Here is an 18656-nt window from a genome sequence, read left to right as displayed (position 1 = left end):
GCTAGGGTTTGAAGTTTATACCTTCCTTGGGAGGGTAAGTTGCTAGGAAGCCTTATGGAGCCTCCACAAGCTTAATCTTCCAAAGAAATCGGAACACAAAGTTAGGCTTTAAAGTTTCTAAAAGTCCATTTGAAAGAACTGTAAATATGAGGGTCTTACCATGCTTATTTGGACGAGACTTGTGAATAAGAGTGTAGGCCATCTCAATACCTTTCCAACGAGTTATAGAAACAACATTTGAGTGAGTATTGAAGGAGATATGGCAATTTGAAGTTGCTGTGTTTATTTTGGCCGAGAGCTTTTCTTGCAAGTCAACTCTTCTCTTTTTAATTTATGTTATTTGCTTGGTTGATTCTTTTTGTCTTGAAATTTGTTTTAACCTTTTACCATGGTTAATTTTGTATGGCCCAAAATCACCCAACAAACAAAACTCCTTGGTCATGCTTATGCAAGCAAGCTTGTGTCATGTGATGACATCATCATCCACTACCTTTTGATTAATCCCTTAATTACTTGGCTAATGACCGCTGATCTGTTATACGATTTGTTATCTTTTCTTTCGTTCATCATTTGAGGGATCATATCCGAGATCTTATTACTTGGGTTCCCTTAAACCTTTCTCAATATTTTATATTCCTTTTATGTTCCTCTTTTAATCCTTGAATTAAATCCTTTTAATCATGTTACCATACTCAATTCTTTCGGTATCTGGTGGATTTTCGGGAAAATCAAAGTGTTCGAATTTGGATTCTGACGATCTTTACATACACTTATATACCATATAGAGTATATAAGATCTCAGAATAACAATAAAAGAACCCTACAAAGTGGCATGAAAATTTTTCTTATTCAGCATAATCAGCAAAATCACTATTCATAAGGGTTTCAAAAATTTCAAAAATTGGTGTTATACAGAAACTTCCTGCGGAGGGGCACGCTCGTGTTCGCGGTGCCGCACCCTATCATCCCTTTGGTATATAGGGGGCACACGCGTTGGCCTCGCTTCTCCAGCGTTTCCTTTCTTTTGCCATTCTACCAGCAGCATTCTCAAATCGTCATCCTCCAACCTTATGCCAAGCCTTCTTTTAAGGTGCAAAGATCTCTTCCTTCCCCATCTTGATTCTGAGTATTTCCGCCACGACGACGCTCGTCCATCGTATGCCCAGACCTTTGGGGGTGCGGCCCACTTGATTGACAAGACGGGGCCTTTCTCTACCGTTAGTGTCCTCATCACACAAGCTCCATATAGGTTCTACATCAGAGTATTCCAAGAGCGGAGTGATTCGCGGATTTTCCTCGCTGGCCTGAGCATCTCCTTCGACTATGGGGGCCTTCCCCACGGCGTGGTCACGACGGGGAAGACGACGACCCCTCCTCGTCCTGCGACGCTCCACCGTGTTCAACCTAAATGAAAACTGTTAAGAGTATCCCCCAAGCGGTACAACTACTCCAGATATCAGCGTTGCTGATGAAAACGGGGGTGTTTCCTCACATCCGGAGCTCTTGGTGGATCTACCATATTTCTGGGCACGTAAGGTTCGTGACGAGCGTAGCCTCCCTCGCCTTCTCCTTCAGATATGCTGTCTTCCATCATAAGAACTTCCATCATGATTGCAAGACATCTTTTCCTCCCAAGATTATGATCTTAATTAGCACCCCTCCTTCTAGCGCCAATTTGTTGACGGAGGAATCTGGTAATAACAAAGATTGAGGTTTTTTGCCGGAACTAAGATCTATGACGGTGGTTCTTCATCGGAAATCAAGCAGTGGTGGTAGTTTGTGGTTGTTGTTTTCGGCTGAGATTGATCAGAGTAAGTGGTGGCTCTCTTATAGCTCTCAACTTCTTACCCTCTCAATGTGCCTACGTACCCTTTATATAGGGATCAAGCCTGATGTAGTCTTATGAAATAAGAAATCTAATGGGCTTAGATTTCTAATCCTAGGCTCGGTAGAAGCCCATCCAAAGTCCGTTTTCCGTTAGCTTTAGAAATGTCCAACTATGAGGCCCAACCGCGAAGGCCAAGGCTCATCCGTAATCGCAGGACTTCAGGATAGTACATCTCCCTGCGCAAGGATAACACTCGCTACAGCTATCTCCCTGATTTACGGACGCAGGTATAGCCACGGTTCACCCCAAGTGCTGGACGCATCCCTGTCCCCCGAATGAGGATAACCCACCAGATAACAGGACAGGTGATCCTAAGCTCTTAGGTGCAAAGTTCAGGATGACTCCAAAGTTCTCCAATGAGGACACCCGTTGAATGCAAGAACAGAGTTCCCAAAGCACACACCAACTTTAACCCTGCATCCCCAACAAGGACACTCCGTTGAATAGAGGAGGAGGTTTCAATCATCAGGCATACCCCTGGAGGCCTTCAAACTTTTTCACGGACATCCCCCTCCTTGACCGTCTCAAGGAGGGAATTCTTCAAAGAGTACCTGCAATAAATACGTTAGTAAAATAATCTCCACTGCTCCTCTCCATGCAAGCTTTATCCTGAAGTCACCCTTGAAAGTGTTTAGGACGCGTCCTAAGACCATGGGCGCGTCCTCACCTTTATGAAGCCAATAGTATTTCCTCAACAACTATTTCTTACAGCATGCCACGATGACAAGACGCGTCTAATAGAGACGGGCGCGTCCTCCAACTCCCATTGCCAAAAGACGCATTATCAAGTAATTTACTCAATGTTGACGCGTCTACAAACGTGGGCGCGTCCTTTCCCAATCATGCACTCCCAAGCTTCGCCATCACCAGACCGTAAAACAATCTCCTCAAATGTAGGCGCGTCCTCTATACCTGGACGCGTCCTAACCTTCTACAATGCAATACCGGGTTTGACCGTACCGTAATCCGCATTTGACCCGAGTCAATTCAATGCCAAATTTTGGGGTATAACATGTTTGTTGATGTGTAAATTCCATTATGGTTTCCAGAAGAAGGTTAGAGCTGGTTTTTAATGATTTTTTAATTTAACTTTATTATTTTTGATATTCCATTTTTTTGTAGGTGTCAAAAGTGCAAGTGGAAAAATCAAGGATTGTTAGTAATGATTTGTACCCTTTATCTCAAGGTCATTGGAAGATATCATAGTTATCAAGGTTGTATTGTCAACAGTGTTAGATTCGCTGCACAGCCATATGATGATACCCTTCGGACACAGTGTTCTGGGAGTTTGCACCGAGGGTGATCATGATAGTGATGACGTTGTTACTATGGAACCTTAACGGAGATTTGCAGCTGTCATACCATTCAATCGAAAAGTTTTTTTTTTATTTCGATGCAAGTGATATAACTCTAATCACAAAAGGTAGATCAATCTATGTGGATACACAATATGACATCCGTTAATACATCAACAGATTGGTATCCTACCGAAGCCGTTTATTTTGGAAACTCAAGCTCAACAAGTTTTTTATCTTCGTGATATAAAGCTTGGTTCAGACTGGAGGTTTGTCCAGAAAGTAAATCATAGGAATGTGTATGACATTCCTTATTATGTGAAGTGTCAAATTATCAACCAAAGAATGATGTGTTCCAAGAAGAAGATCAATTCAATTGCCACCTTCTAAACCAATTGAAGATTTGATTGAAAGCTCATCATTAGTTCGAAAAGATGTTGCCATCTCTAAGTGTTTCAGGTGAACTTTGTCGATAAATTATTCGTGAACAATGAAAAAACAACCTACTTGTGAAGAAGATGATTCAGAGGAAACTGAACTAAGTGAAGGTTATGATGATGGAGATATTTTTTTTAAATGATAATGAAATACTTTGTTCGAGTGACGCGATGACAGTGGACGAAACTTTTGACACAGAGTCGGATGCATGATGATTCTCCTCAGAATTTTGTATAATTCATTTATTTACTGTAGGTACCTGATCCATATACATGTTTTCATGGTTTCTTAGAATTCTTGTATAATTCCTTTTACGTTAGTAAATTGTAGTTTGTTCATTAATCTCGAGGACTCCTTCGAAATGTTTGGTGTGTAATTAATTATATTTTTGCGAATGTGTGAAACACTGTCTTAGATCATCATTAAAATTGACCAGATGCTCACTTGGATGTTCTTCAGCTTCTTTAACTGTTCTACTTATTGTAAAATGTGCAGACCTGGTGCAGGCTTATTGTTCCAGTCTTCTCCGCGATCTCTATAACCTTTTATTTACTGTAAGTACCTGTGTTATCTATGTACTTATTTTCACAGTTTCTTGGATTTCTTAATGTTGTTTCCATGTTTTACTACTTTTGTTGTGATGTACATGTATAACTAACTTGAAAAATGCATATAAGTGTTGGTTCTTTAGTGGTATGGCAATATGGACTGCCTTGTGGCTTTCTCTGAGCAGGAAAATGCAATTCACTTGTAGTGTCACCTGTCTCTCACAGTTCTAAAAAAATGTGACATGTATGGCTGTATTGAAACATATATCAGTGTTGGTTTAATTGTGACTACTTTGGCTACTAGCCTACTAAGGTATGCAATAGCCAAATAATATCTAAAAGCTATAATTTACTTACTTATGCCAGCAGAGATTTCTTGTGCATAGGGATGACAATCGGGTCGGATCGGGCCGGGGTATTATATAATCTATATCCAAACCCGAAAATTTTATCCATACCCGAACCCGAAAAATACCCGAAAATGAATACCCGAACGTGATCCATCGGATATTTCGGGTATACCCGAAACCCGAAATTTTTTGAATTGGATATTCATACCCGAACCTGAAATCTGAAAATTTGTATAATTATTGATATTGCAAATGCTTGAAATCGAACACGCGACTTGTAGAGAAAGAGTTTTACTGTGTCATCTTCAATCACTCCACCACAATCATTAATTGTGTTATTATATGTATAGCTAATATTAAAAAATCAACTCAATCGATACCCAATTTTTTAAATTTATTACTAAACATATTTTGTTAACCTTATAAACCTTATCACCCATTAAATCATTGAATAATTATATTTCATTAAACTTTATAATTAGTTAATTTTTAACGTAAATATTAAAATATATGTTTAAAAATTATATAAATAATATGTAAGGTAAATTATAGAATATATATTATTATTATAATATTATAATATGTAATATATAAAATTCTAATATTATATATATAAGATATATATATGTATATATTTATTAATTCGGGGTTTTCGGATTTTGGGTTCGGATTGAGTTCAGATAGCGTTTCGGATTCGGATCGGGTTTCGGATCTGTATACCTCATATCCAAATCCAAATCCAAAAATTTTGGGTTTAAAAATTATATCCATATCCATATCCAAATCCAAATCCAAAAAATCGGGTTCGGTATATCCAAATTTTCGGGTTTCGGATCGGATATTCGTCGGATCGGATTATTTTGTCATCCCTACTTGTGCACTTGTGAAAAATCTGGAACCAAGCTGTTCTCTAAGAATCCATAGTAAATTCTAACATGTTGCTAATTTTTTTTATTTTTTTAATCTGTGGGACTCCAAGAAATGCTCTGCCAAAATGTTTGGCGCCTGATCAAATATAATTTGTTAATAGGTGAAATTATGTCCTTGTCAGATGTTTGAGGTACTTTGCATCATTTAAAGCCCCAGATAAGTTTTTATGAACCTGCACCTGTCCAGTTCCGAAGCAAGTGTTTTCAAGAGAGATCCAATGTTGGCATCACCATGATTTTTCTCTTAAAATTTATATATTATATTCCGTGCTATCATGGAGCTTTTTCCAGAGAAGAACTGACAAATTATGCAGATTACTCCAGTGATAAAATATTTTCTTGGAAAAATATAGAAAATTTTTTCTGATATGCAATGCTGTGTTATAAATTTATTTGTGAGTTTGTTGTATTGATTAGAAAATCCCTTTTGAGCAACCATTCATTTATTAAAAAATTCATTGTGTAGCAAAACTTTAAAATTTATGACCTAATTAGTTTTTGTAGTAATTTTCCATTTAAATTATGAATAGATATGCACAGAACCGAAATATAATTAACACTTCTAAAAATATTTAAAATAATTTAAACACATATACATTATTTATTTTGATAATCTTGTATACTTAATAACATTTTTTAGATAATTCATATAAAAGCCACTTTTTTAGACTTATTATTTGCTCTACACTTCTATATAATTGTGACAATTCATGTCATTTTTAAATGGATTAAATATATATTCTATAATATAGTTTTTTTATAATTTTCTTAATTCTTCAACATATGTAATGGCTACATAATTTGAGATTGAGAGAGTAAATAACACGTTTTTAATCATACATAATTTTTTCTATGAGTTTAAAATCAATATCTTGTTTTTAAAATAATAAATAAGGAAAATCCAAACAGACTCTTATATTTAAATTTGATAATAGCTCTCTTATTTGAATTTACATTGAGTTCGTACATTTTCTTCCTTATTTTATTTGAAAGACAGGATGGTTCTGTTTCAAGTCAGTGTCGATTTAGATAATTTTCAATTTTCATTGTTCATAGTTATTTCTTATTTTTTTTAATTAATTTTCTAGGAATTTTCATTTGGTTAATTTTTTGGATTAGATTAAGTAATTTTTTGAATCATTTTAAGAATATTAATTCTGATGTAAATTTGAATTTTTATTTTTTATACAACAATTTCATATATATATATGTATATGTGCGTGTGTGTTTGTGTGAGGGGGGCTTGACAGATTAAGGCTCTGCTTGGGATTATGGTTAAAAATTACTGTGATGTTAGAAAAAGTACTAATGAAAAAAGTGTTGTTGTAAAAATTAGATAACTTTTTGATAATTTTTTTGATATATATATGTTTTGATGTAAAAAATTAAAATAATAATGCTTCTCGTAAGATTTGATGGTAAAATCAACATTTGTTTCCCGCAAAAGCTGAAAAACAGTTTTTTCTAAAGCACGGGCATCTTGTTTTCGTAACAGCAGCTTTTAGGCCAAAAGCACTTTTAGCTTTTAAATTTTACCAAATAGTTTTTAACTGTTTTTCACGCTGCTATTGCTATACCAAACACACCCTAGGACTTTCTTATTAGCACTTTTGATTTTTTTAAAATATGGTTAGTGAAATGTTCGAATAATAAATCTAATAAAAATTAAAATTAAAATAATAATTTCATTTTAGTGATATAGAGTTAAGATTAGTGATAAGTGACCTTATCTTTTTTGTGTATTTTAAAAATCATAATTTTACATTATATTTTTAGTTTAAAAATATATTTCATTGACCTATTTTTTAGATAATCATTAATTAAACAAAAGATATAGTTCTAATCAAAATATAGTCATATTCGGACTTGAAGAGTATTTGTGGTTATGTGTATGTCACAAGTTGATACCAAAGAAAAAATGAGTTGAATTTGAAAATTTGAAAATATTTGATATTAATAAAATTATATAATTTTTTGAGTAATTTATTTAAAATTAACTCTTTAGTAAATCATTAATTATTTTGAACCAAATAATAATACATAATGATTATAAGATAAATAAGCCTAATTATTTTAAAAAAGATCTAGCTAAATTGATAGCTTTAATATTATTATATATTTCAATAAGTGCAAAATTAAGTATTGTGATATTCATGTTTCATGTAATGTGAAATTTTTGGTTCTGGCGCTTAACATTCCCCCATTTTTTTTATTAATTTTAAATATTTTATCTACCTAGATACATAAGATTAGGTATAATTGTGAAAACCTATCCCTCAATCCATCCAAAATTGAGTCATCTATCATCCACCTCTCAAACAACCGCTTATTCTCTAATCGGTAATCAATCTCCGGTTTCTTTACTTATTTTTCTCTCATCGCTAATCAATTTCTCGATTTCTTTATTTGTGTGTGATTAAACAAATAATTATATACGCATGAATAACTATATGTGTGTTATATCTAATACATTTAGTATACGGTTACCGTGTGCAATGGGCTATTTTGATTTGATATTAATATGCATCTAACTACTAAACAGGGAATTGACATCATGTTCTATAAAATTAAAACTACCCCTGGTTTTAAGACCAATAAACTGGTCATGACATGGATGAATTTTTTTATAAAATGAACTCAGAATTTATTACTTCCCTATTGAATATTAAGGATGTAACTAGTACTAAAAATGGCTTTGTCCGTAAACTATATTTCCTTTAAGTAATCTTAAAATTTTGTAATCAATTGGACATGACTGCGTATCATGTCGCCTGGACGCCGCACGCCGCACCACTCGGTCTATTGCACGTAATCAAAAGAGATACCAACAAAAGATTCAAATGTTCGTATAATTGAATCAAAAGGAGACAGTCTTACTGATGCTAAGAATATGGAACCCAGTGCAACAACTCCGTTGGCAGGTGAAAATGACAACAAAATAAGAGCAGGTAGTTTATAATTTACTTTGTGTCCCTTTATTATTCTTGTATATTGCATTGTGATTTTTTTGTTGAGATAATGTAGAACGAAAAGTTAACCCACGCAAAGCAACTCATGGAACGGGGACTTCAAAAATTGCTAAGGCAGCCGCAATAGGAAAGCTATTAGTTGTTTTTGATGCAGATTGTCGCCAACCAATATGTAATAATGCAGAGAAATTTAATAATGAGATTGGATTAATTGTTCGTAATCATGGTACATTTTCTTATAAAGATTGGAGACTCGTTCCTGAGGAGATTAGAGCACCACTACGTAATTATCTTTTGGTAATTTTTCTTATATTTTTATGCATTTATGTTTATATATATCCTATCTCAAGTTTCTATAAATTTGATAATATGCTTTTATATAATTTAAAGTATGTTAGACATAATTGAGATGTCATGTCTAATATTTTTCATGTTTAGTTTTCAGATCTTAACAAACAGGAAATATCAGTACTTACTGGAAGTCAGAACTTAAGGATATCAGAACTTAGATTATCAGAAGATAAATATCAGAAGATGGATATCAGAACTTAAGTACGAGAGGACTTACAGTTAAGGAAGGAAGCTGATTTACAGGAAACAAGATCGAGACTAATACAAAAGAAGATATGCATGGAAAGAGTTAGAGGACTGAAAGAATTGTATAAGATATCTGATTGATATATTTAGGAGACAGAATTATATTCCATATCAATTAGAAGTTATCTTGTTACTATGTACTATATAAACACAGACATATGTTTACACTATATGTGTTATCATTATCGAGAAGATCATACATTGTAACCTAGCAGCTCTCGTGATATTTGTTCATCACTGAGAGAAAACAGTTCCATTGTAACAGAGTTTATTATCTCGAATATATCTGTTTACTATTACTTGTGTTCAAAATCGATTTGATTGTATTATACATTGTATTCAACCCCTTCTACAGTGTTGTGTGACCTAACAATTGTTATCAGAGCCTATCTGTTAACACACATACAACAAAGATCCAAACAATCATTTCTGAAGAAGCAGAAAATCCAACCAAGCCCACCAAAACTGAAGAAACTAAAAACACTCAAATCCACAGTCGATATGAGACTATTAGGGTTCCATACTGAGACCTTCTGAGTATCCCATATGAAAAGTGAAGATGGCTATGTTTCTGGAAGCTACATATCCAGAATACCTTGACAGAATTAATGAAGGACCGCATAAGCCAACCAAGCTCTCTATTGTAGTTGCAGATCAGCCAGCAAAGACCATACCAAAGGAGAAAAATGAGTATACAACTGAAGATATCTCATCCATTGCTAAGGATGCAAAGGTAAGGCATTTGCTGCATAGTGCCATTGATAATGTCATGTCAAACAGGGTAATTCATTGCAAGACTGCAAAGGAGATATGGGATGCTTTGGAGACAAGATGCCAGGGAACTGATGCAATCAAGAAGAACAGGAGGACTATACTCACTCAAGAGTATGAGCACTTTGACTTAAAAGCTGATGAGTCATTAACTGACTTATATGACAGGTTTGTCAAACTCTTGAATGATCTGTCACTGGTGGACAAGGAATATGATCTTGAAGATTTAAATCTAAATTCCTTTTAGCTCTTCCTGAAAGTTGGGATTTGAAGTCTACTACTATAAGAGACAACTATGCTCTTGATAAAACTACTCTTGATGAAATTTATGGTATGCTCAAGACTTATGAACTTGAGATGGATCAAAGAAGCAAGAGATATGGGAGAAAGTCAAGGATAGTTGCTCTTAAGGCTTAGGAGGAATCCCCCAAAGTTGCTGTCTCAAAGAAAGGCAAAGGAAAAGCTCTCATCACAAAGTCTGATTTAGAATCATCAAGTTCTGATGATGATGATTCAGAAACTGAAAGTTTACCTGAAATAGATGCTGATGAAGAGATGATGAAATTGTGTGCTCTTATGGTGAAGGGTATCACAAAGATAGCCTACAGGAATTCAGAAGGGGAAAGAAGTTTTCCAAGAAATGAGAAAGTACTTATAAGAAAGGGTTCAGAAAGTATGAAGGCAAAAGTGCAAAGTCTGACAGAGGAGACAACTCAAATGTCAAATGCTATAATTATGGTGAAAGAGGCCACATATCTCCTGACTGCAAGAAAGGAAAGAGTGACAAAGGCAAGGCACTTGTCACAAAAAAAAGCTAGACAGACTCTTCAGATTCTGAAGATGAGGTGAATTATGCTTTAATGGCAAATGCTGATGGCAGTACTGAAACTACTGAATTAAAGGTACCTCAAACAACTTATGCCTTTCATACTGATGATATTACTGAGTTGAGATTATATCTTAAAACCATGTTTATTAGCTACAGAGATCAAACTTTAACATGTGAAAGATTAACTTCTGAAAATCTTGCTTTTAAGAAAAAGGAATGATTATTTAGAAAAAGAGTTAGTTATGTTTCATCAAACTCAGAAAGAAAGAGATGATGCTTTTTATGTTAGAGATGAATTGCTAAAATTGAATAAATCTCTAAAAACTGAGTTAGAAAAAGAAAAAGAGATTATCAGGACTTGGACTAACTCTGGCAAAACAACTCAGAATTTATTAAGTAGTGGAAACTGGAAAGAGGGCTTAGGTTATGGAGATGATAAAAGTGAAAAAGGAACTGAACAAATTGAGCCAATTTTTGTTAAACAAACTGCTAAGCCAAAGGTAAATCCTGTTAAGTTTGTAGCTAAACTGTAAAGTCTGATTCTGAAAAGATGAAAGAGTCTGTGACAGAAGTTAAGGAGAAGTCAACTTCTGAAAAATTAGAACAGGATAAACCAGCTGAAGTTAACATAGGCTTAATGACAAAGAAGCAGTTTAAGCATAAGCTGAAAGGAATAAGGAATGCCAACAAGGTTAAGGCAACTAGGAAAAATAGGAATGGAAAGGAAGGTGTGAATAAAAACAATAATTATATGCCTGTTCCTAATGCTCCTAGAAATAAATGTTATAACTGTGGAAACTCTAACCATCTTGCTTCTTTTTGCAGGAAGAATAAGAATATAAACTCTTTACCTCCTAAGTCAGGAGTTAAGAGTCAGTCTATTAGGTTTAAGCAACAAAATCCTTATTTTCATTGTGGTAGTTTATGGAATTCCATTTATACTTGTAAGGAATATCATAGTTTGTACTATGATTATTATCAAATAAAACCTTCTTTGAAGAAAGTTGCTTTAATTCCTTCTAGTGTAAAGTCTGATGCAAAGTCTGATATAAGTTCTGATAAACAGCATGTTAGCATAAACTCTGATATTAAATCCACTGCAAATGCTAACAAACTTAAAAAGGCCAAAGGATCCGATCAATTCTGGGTCCTTAAAACTAACCATTAGTGGTCGTTGTGATTGCAGGGCAACAGGAAAAACATCCTAGTACTGGATAGTGGATGTTCAGGATATATGACTGGAAATAAAGCCCTGCTCTCAGACTTTATGGAGAAAGTTGGCCCAGGAGTTTCTTATGAAGATGGCAACATGGGAAAAACTCTGGGATATGGCAATATTAATCTTGGAAATGTCATCATTGAATCAGTAGCTCTTGTCTCAGGACTTAAACACAATCTGCTGAGTGTGAATCAAATCTGTGACAGAGGTTATCATGTGGATTTCTTTGAAGAACACTGTGAAGTTGTAAGCAATTCTACAGGCAAAGTTGTTCTGAAAGGTTACAGGCATGGTAACATTATGAAGCCAGACTTTCAACAAGTTCTGATGGTTCTGCAATCTATCTGTTGAGTAGAGCATCAATTGCAGAAAGCTGGAATTGGAACAAAAGACTCTCTCATGTAAACTTCAACAACATAAATGAGCTTGTAAAGAAAGATCTTGTGAGAGGACTGCCAAAATTAGTATTTGCTCCTGATGGCCTTTGTGATTCATGTCAAAAGGCAAAACAAAGAAAATCTTCTTTCAAGAGCAAAACCGAGTCATCAATTCTTGAGCCTTATCACCTACTGCATGTTGATCTATTTGGTCCAGTCAATGTCATGTCTATTGCAAAGAAGAAATATGCTATGGTTATAGTGGATGAGTTCACAAGGTACACTTGGGTGTACTTTTTGCACAAGAAGAATGAAACTGCATTTACTCTAACTAATCATGTCAGACAGCTGGATAAGTTGGTCAAAGATTCTGTTAAAATTATAAAAAGTGATAATGGAACTGAGTTCAAGAATTCAATCATGGAAGAGTTCTGTAAACAGCATATAATTAAGCATGAATTTTCTGCACCTGGAACTCCACAGCAAAATAGAGTTGTAGAAAGAAAGAACAGGACTCTCATTGAAGCTGCACGAACTATGCTTGATGAAGCAAAGCTGCCAACCTACTTTTGGGCTGAAGCTGTGCAGACTGCTTGTTTTACACAGAATGCAACACTTATAAACAAGCAAGGAAAAATACCATATGAGATGGTGAAGAAAAAGAAGCCAAATCTGAAATACTTTCATGTATTTGGTTGCAAGTGTTTTGTTCTTAAGTCTCATCCTGAGCAGCTGTCAAAATTTGATCTAAAAGCTGATGAAGGAATTTTTGTTGGATATCCACTTTCCACAAAAACCTTCAGAGTCTACAATTTAAGAACAAGGGTTGTCATAGAATCTATCAATGTATCTTTTGATGATAAGAAAATTACTGGACTTGAATATTTCAATGATCACGATCAGCTGAGATTTAAAAATGAAGACTTAAATTCTGATTCTGTAAATTCTGATGACTTAAACTCTAATCCTGTAAGTACTGATGTCATTGAATCTGTGGTAACAAGTCCAAAGGAAAATGCACCTGTCCAGGGGGAGCAAGCTAGAAATCCTACCACATCTCAAGACTCTCAAGAAGCATCAGAACCTGTCACTAGCTCTTCAAGTTCTGATTCATCTAGCTCTGATGAGCCAAATTCTGATAATTCTGGAAGCTCTAATACTTCAAATCCTGAAGGATCCAAGTCAAATTTTGAAGTCTCAGAGAGCATAACTACAGGGGGAGCATCAGAAAATGCTGATGGAGACATCATGGATCATGGGGGAGGATCTAGTTCTAGAAGTCAACTTCAATCTGCAAGGAAGTGGACCAAATCACATACACCTGACTTAATTATTGGAGATCCTGAAGCAGGTGTCAGAACTAGAACTGCAACATCAAATGAATGTCTCTATCACTCTTTTCTATCTCAGACTAAACCAAAGAAAGTGGAAGAAGGTCTTCAAGATGCTGATTGGGTGCAAGCAATGCAGGAAGAATTAAATGAATTTGAAAGAAATAAAGTCTGGACCCTAGTGCCAAGACCAAAGAACATATCAGTTGTTGGCATAAAATGGGTGTTCAGAAACAAAACTGACAGTGATGGCATAATAACAAGGAATAAAGCAAGGCTGGTTGCTAAAGGCTACTCTCAACAGGAGGGTATTGATTATGATGAAACATTTGTACCAGTTGCTAGATTAGAAGCCATAATAATCTTTTTGGCTTATGCTGCTCACAAAAAGTTTAAAGTCTTTCAAATGGATGTGAAAAGTGCTTTTTTAATGGAGAATTGGAAGAAGAGGTCTATGTTGAACAACCTCCAGGCTTTGTAGATTCAAAATTTCCAAATCATGTCTACAGGCTTGACAAAGCACTTTATGGCCTTAAGCAAGCTCCTAGAGCATGGTATGAAACTTTAGCTCAATTTCTTCTAGAAAACGGATTTCACAGAGGTACAACTGATAAAACACCGTTCTATCTCAACCATGGAAATGACTTACTTTTGGTACAGATATATGTTGATGATATCATATTTGGTTCTACAAATGCCAAACTCTGTGAGAGGTTTGCAAAGCTAATGCAGTCAAGATATCAAATGAGTATGATGGGAGAACTTAGTTATTTTCGGGCCTTCGAGTCAAGCAAAATGAAGAAGGTACTTTTATCTGTCAATCCAAGTACACCAGAAATTTACTGAAGAAATTTGGAATGCAAGATTGTTCAACTGCATCCACTCCCATGGCCACTGCAACCAAGTTAGATAAAGATACTGGCTCACCAGTAGATATTACTAACTACAGAGGTATGATTGGTTCATTACTCTATTTAACTGCAAGTAGACCTGATATCATGTATGCTACCTGTCTTTGTGTAAGATTTCAGGCTGATCCAAGAGAACCTCACTTAATAGCTGTGAAAAGAATTTTCAAGTACCTTAAGGGTACATCTGATCTAGGATTGTGTATCCTAGAGAATCAGATTTTAAGCTAATAGGTTACTCAGATGCAGATTTTGTAGGATGCAAAATAGACAGGAAAAACACTAGTGGAAGCTGCCAATTTCTTGGAGGCAGACTGGTTTCTTGGATTAGCAAGAAACAGAAGTCAATTTCCACATAAACTATAGAAGCAGAATATATTGCTGCAGGATGCTGTTGTGCACAGATTCTTTGGATGAGGAATCAGTTACTGGATTATGGGTTAGAATTTTCTAAAATCCCTATTTACTGTGATAATCAAAGTGCTATTGCTATGCCAGGTAATCCAGTTCAACACTCAATGAAAAGCACATCAGCATTAGGTACCATTTCATAAGGGAACATGTGATGGAAGGTACAGTGGAATTGCATTTTGTTCCAACAGATCAACAACTAGCAGATATCTTCATAAAACCACTATGTGAAGCTACTTTTACAAGACTCGTAAATGAACTTGGAATGGTTTCAGGTTCTTTCTCTAAATCTGCTTAGTTTTTATTCTCATGCATCAGACTTTATGATCAGTGTTTACAGATTGTCTTATCTTCATGAAATCTGTTCTTTAATTGAAATTCATTAAATGCTGATTATTATCTGATGTGGATCTTTAAACTCTGATAGTGTTTTGAATGTTCTGTGACTATTCTATCCAATGAGGATAACTGTGCTAGATGCTGACCTAGTAGTCTTTAACATACTAGAAATCCCATATTTGAATTAGTTGTTTATGTGGAAACTCATTAACACAAGCAAATTCTGATTTTGAGCTTAGTTAAGTTTACTTTGTGTATCTTATTACTAAGCCACAAACTAGATTCTTGCTTCTTATCTGTCAAATTCTGATGTCAATAAATCTTAAGGATGAACTAAATGCTGATAAGCCTCACTTATCAAAAGAAAAGAAAAGAAAAGAAAAGAAAAGTCAGGCACTCCTTTGAGATCTAGAGTAAATATGTGGAAGGGAAGACCAGAGTGCATTGCTGGTATTAAGTAATATGTATTAGAAAAGCAAATAAATTTTCTTGGTGACTTTTCACATTCTCTGATTACTGGAGAAATACTATGACAATAACATAAATTCTGATAAGCAGTCGTGACTCACTTACACTGAGAAGCCACTATAAAAAGGAATTTCAAAAGATGCATAAAATGAGCACTTTTCTTAGTTATGCCTTATTTCTAAGATGTACTGAAGTTTATCAAACTTTAATCTTTATCTAATATTCTGCTGAATGGACACACTTTCACTCCATATGAATGATGAAAATTACTGTGGTGATTAAGGTGTTTTTGACAAACAGTTAAGTGTCATTTGCATAAATTTTGAGGACAAGTTCTGATGGAAGTTCTGATGATTAAACTCTGAAGAAAACAAGTCAGTATTTGTATGAAGAATCACATAAAAAGATATTCACTTTTTGAGTACATAAGCCATATTCTGATGACTATTAAGTTCTGATATAAGTTTAAGTTCTGATATTAAATCCTGATACAATCTCTGATGCTTACATGGCTTTATTCTTTACTTGACTTATTTGTGATAAAAACTGAAACGGTCATATTTAATCAGAATATTCAGGTGAGATAAAAATAGTCATAATCATTAAGGGTTAGTGGTAAACGTGTTTGTCTTGAAAAACTGCATGTGCACAGTAATTATTGTTTATTTCTCGTGCTCATTAACTCCTTCTATAACTTTTTACTGACTGTTATTATTACACATCGGTCTAGGGAGACGAGGCATCATTGTTTCTACTCTTAATCGTTAAATAGTCCCGAGTCCCTTGGTATTCTGATGGCTATTTAAACCGACAATTTATGTCAGCAAAATCATCTTCCATTTTCTCACAAACTCACTCTCTCTTTTAATTCTCATCATTTTTCTTCTTCATAATCAAAAATGGTTCTTTTCAATTTGTTCATGAACTATGAAACTTTCAATATAGAGTTGAGTTGTGATGACTGGAAATAGGAGTGGTATGTCACCGCCATTCCTGAAGAGATCTGGAACTCTGTTCCACAAGAGGTTCACACAGACCTCTTGTTCTTTTCGATGGACTATCAGCTCCATCTTGATAGATTGGAAGAAGAAATGATAGAGGCTCTCCTTCAGCAAGAACGGATAATCCGTCTTGCAGTGCTCTTTGTCAGCAGCAGGAGGAAGTAGTCGATAGGTTTTCTTAGACTAGGACTAAGGCTGTTGATGTTAAGCTTCTTAGACTAGGACTATCTTGTAATTTTTGCATGTAATCTTTAAATTTCATGAAATGTACTCGTTTGATATATTAATGAAATTTCCCTTAATTGCAAGATTTAGTCTCTGTTTCTCTCATATTATGTGACTGTGAATGTTCTAATTGTAATTTGTTAATCTTTACTTCATTTATTTGAACATTAACCTTTGATGAATGTTTTGATTAAAATTATGGTCAATAATTGTAACACCCCCAAATCCGGGGTCGGGGATCCGGGTTGTCACGAGTTCCATTTCCCTTAATAACACCCAATCTTAATAAATAATCAACTACTCTGTACTGTGACCCCACAATAAACACATACACCACAAGTTATAGTCTCAGAGATGAATATCCAACAAAATAATCACAAGTCATTTTATTCCACAATTATATGCCAATACACCTTAAAAGGGTTTCTGAATAAATTTACATTTCTTTGCCATTATTACAATTGATAAAGATACATAAGTCTGGTACATCAAAAGTTGAAAGCCTAGCCTATTGGTAGTTCCTACCTCAGCTACAGTGACATCAATGCCTATAGGAAACTGCGGAACATTTCCTAATCGCTTGCGAATCGGGAGCTTGGTCCTGTTCATCTTTTCTATCTGTTGTTGTGTGATGAAAGAAGAAAGCAAGGGTGAGCTGCAAGCCCACCAAAATAATATGTATAATGATTAACAATATTTGAGCCTTCTCATAGTACTCATGAAAGTCTTGGTCAAAAGAAATGAACCAAGTTTGATATCTTAATGTGATGAAGTCGTAAAATATTCAGTATATATACATATATACTTTTCACAATCTTTGAAATCCTCTGACATGTATAATATACACAGAGTTCCAGTTTATATCTGTATAAAAAATATCGTTGCAAGGTGATCTCATATATCTAACCTTGTCTCAACGTTTTTCCGAAAATCTTTGACATGCACAAGATAATCATTTACTAGATATAAGTTTAAAAGATGAAGTTACAAGATACTCCAATATACTTATATCCGAATACTACTTGAACTACCACCGTTCAAGTTATAATCAGTTTCAAAAGTTCATCACCCAGATGAGACTACAAGATAAGACTTGAATAGATTCAATCCTTGAAATATCATTATAAATAATGAAGTTACGAGATGTTTCATTAAGTCCCGATATATAAATATATTCATATATATCTCCCATACATTTCCTGAAAACCTCTGTCATGTAAGGTATGAATAGAGTTGCAATATTCAATAAATTTGGAAAGGAAAGAATTTTGGCATAAACCCGATATCTTGCTGATCAGGCAAAGATACCAATAAGTAACCTTTTCTACTAGTAGATGGATGAATCCCCCACCGGTCATCACCCTGGCCTCATTAGGACCTTGTGCTGGACCGCCACCCGGCCTCTTACGCGTTGATGGACTGCCACCCATCCACTTACACTTTGATAGACCGTACCCCAGCCTGTCGCTTATGCCGACTCAATTAGACGGGCTTACTTCCAGAACGTTGGGTAAGTAATCAATTCATTCATCAATACAGCAACCTTGTTGCGAATATAAAATACACCACAGAGCCGGATCCCTTAGATTTTTGAGCGAGTATTCAAGTCCCCTTAAAATGGAAGATCTTGAATTTGAAAACAAGTTTTGGGATCCGCTCTACCTTTTAAATTCATTTTGAAGACTCAAAAACATTATTAAGAATGTTTGGAGTAATGTTGATTTAATAAAATAAATCAGTCCCAATATATTAGAAAATATCTG

This window comes from Apium graveolens, chromosome 1, assembly GCF_009905375.1.
Source record: "Apium graveolens cultivar Ventura chromosome 1, ASM990537v1, whole genome shotgun sequence".
Classification (NCBI taxonomy): Eukaryota; Viridiplantae; Streptophyta; class Magnoliopsida; order Apiales; family Apiaceae; genus Apium; species Apium graveolens.
Note: the sequence above shows the minus strand (reverse complement) of the source record.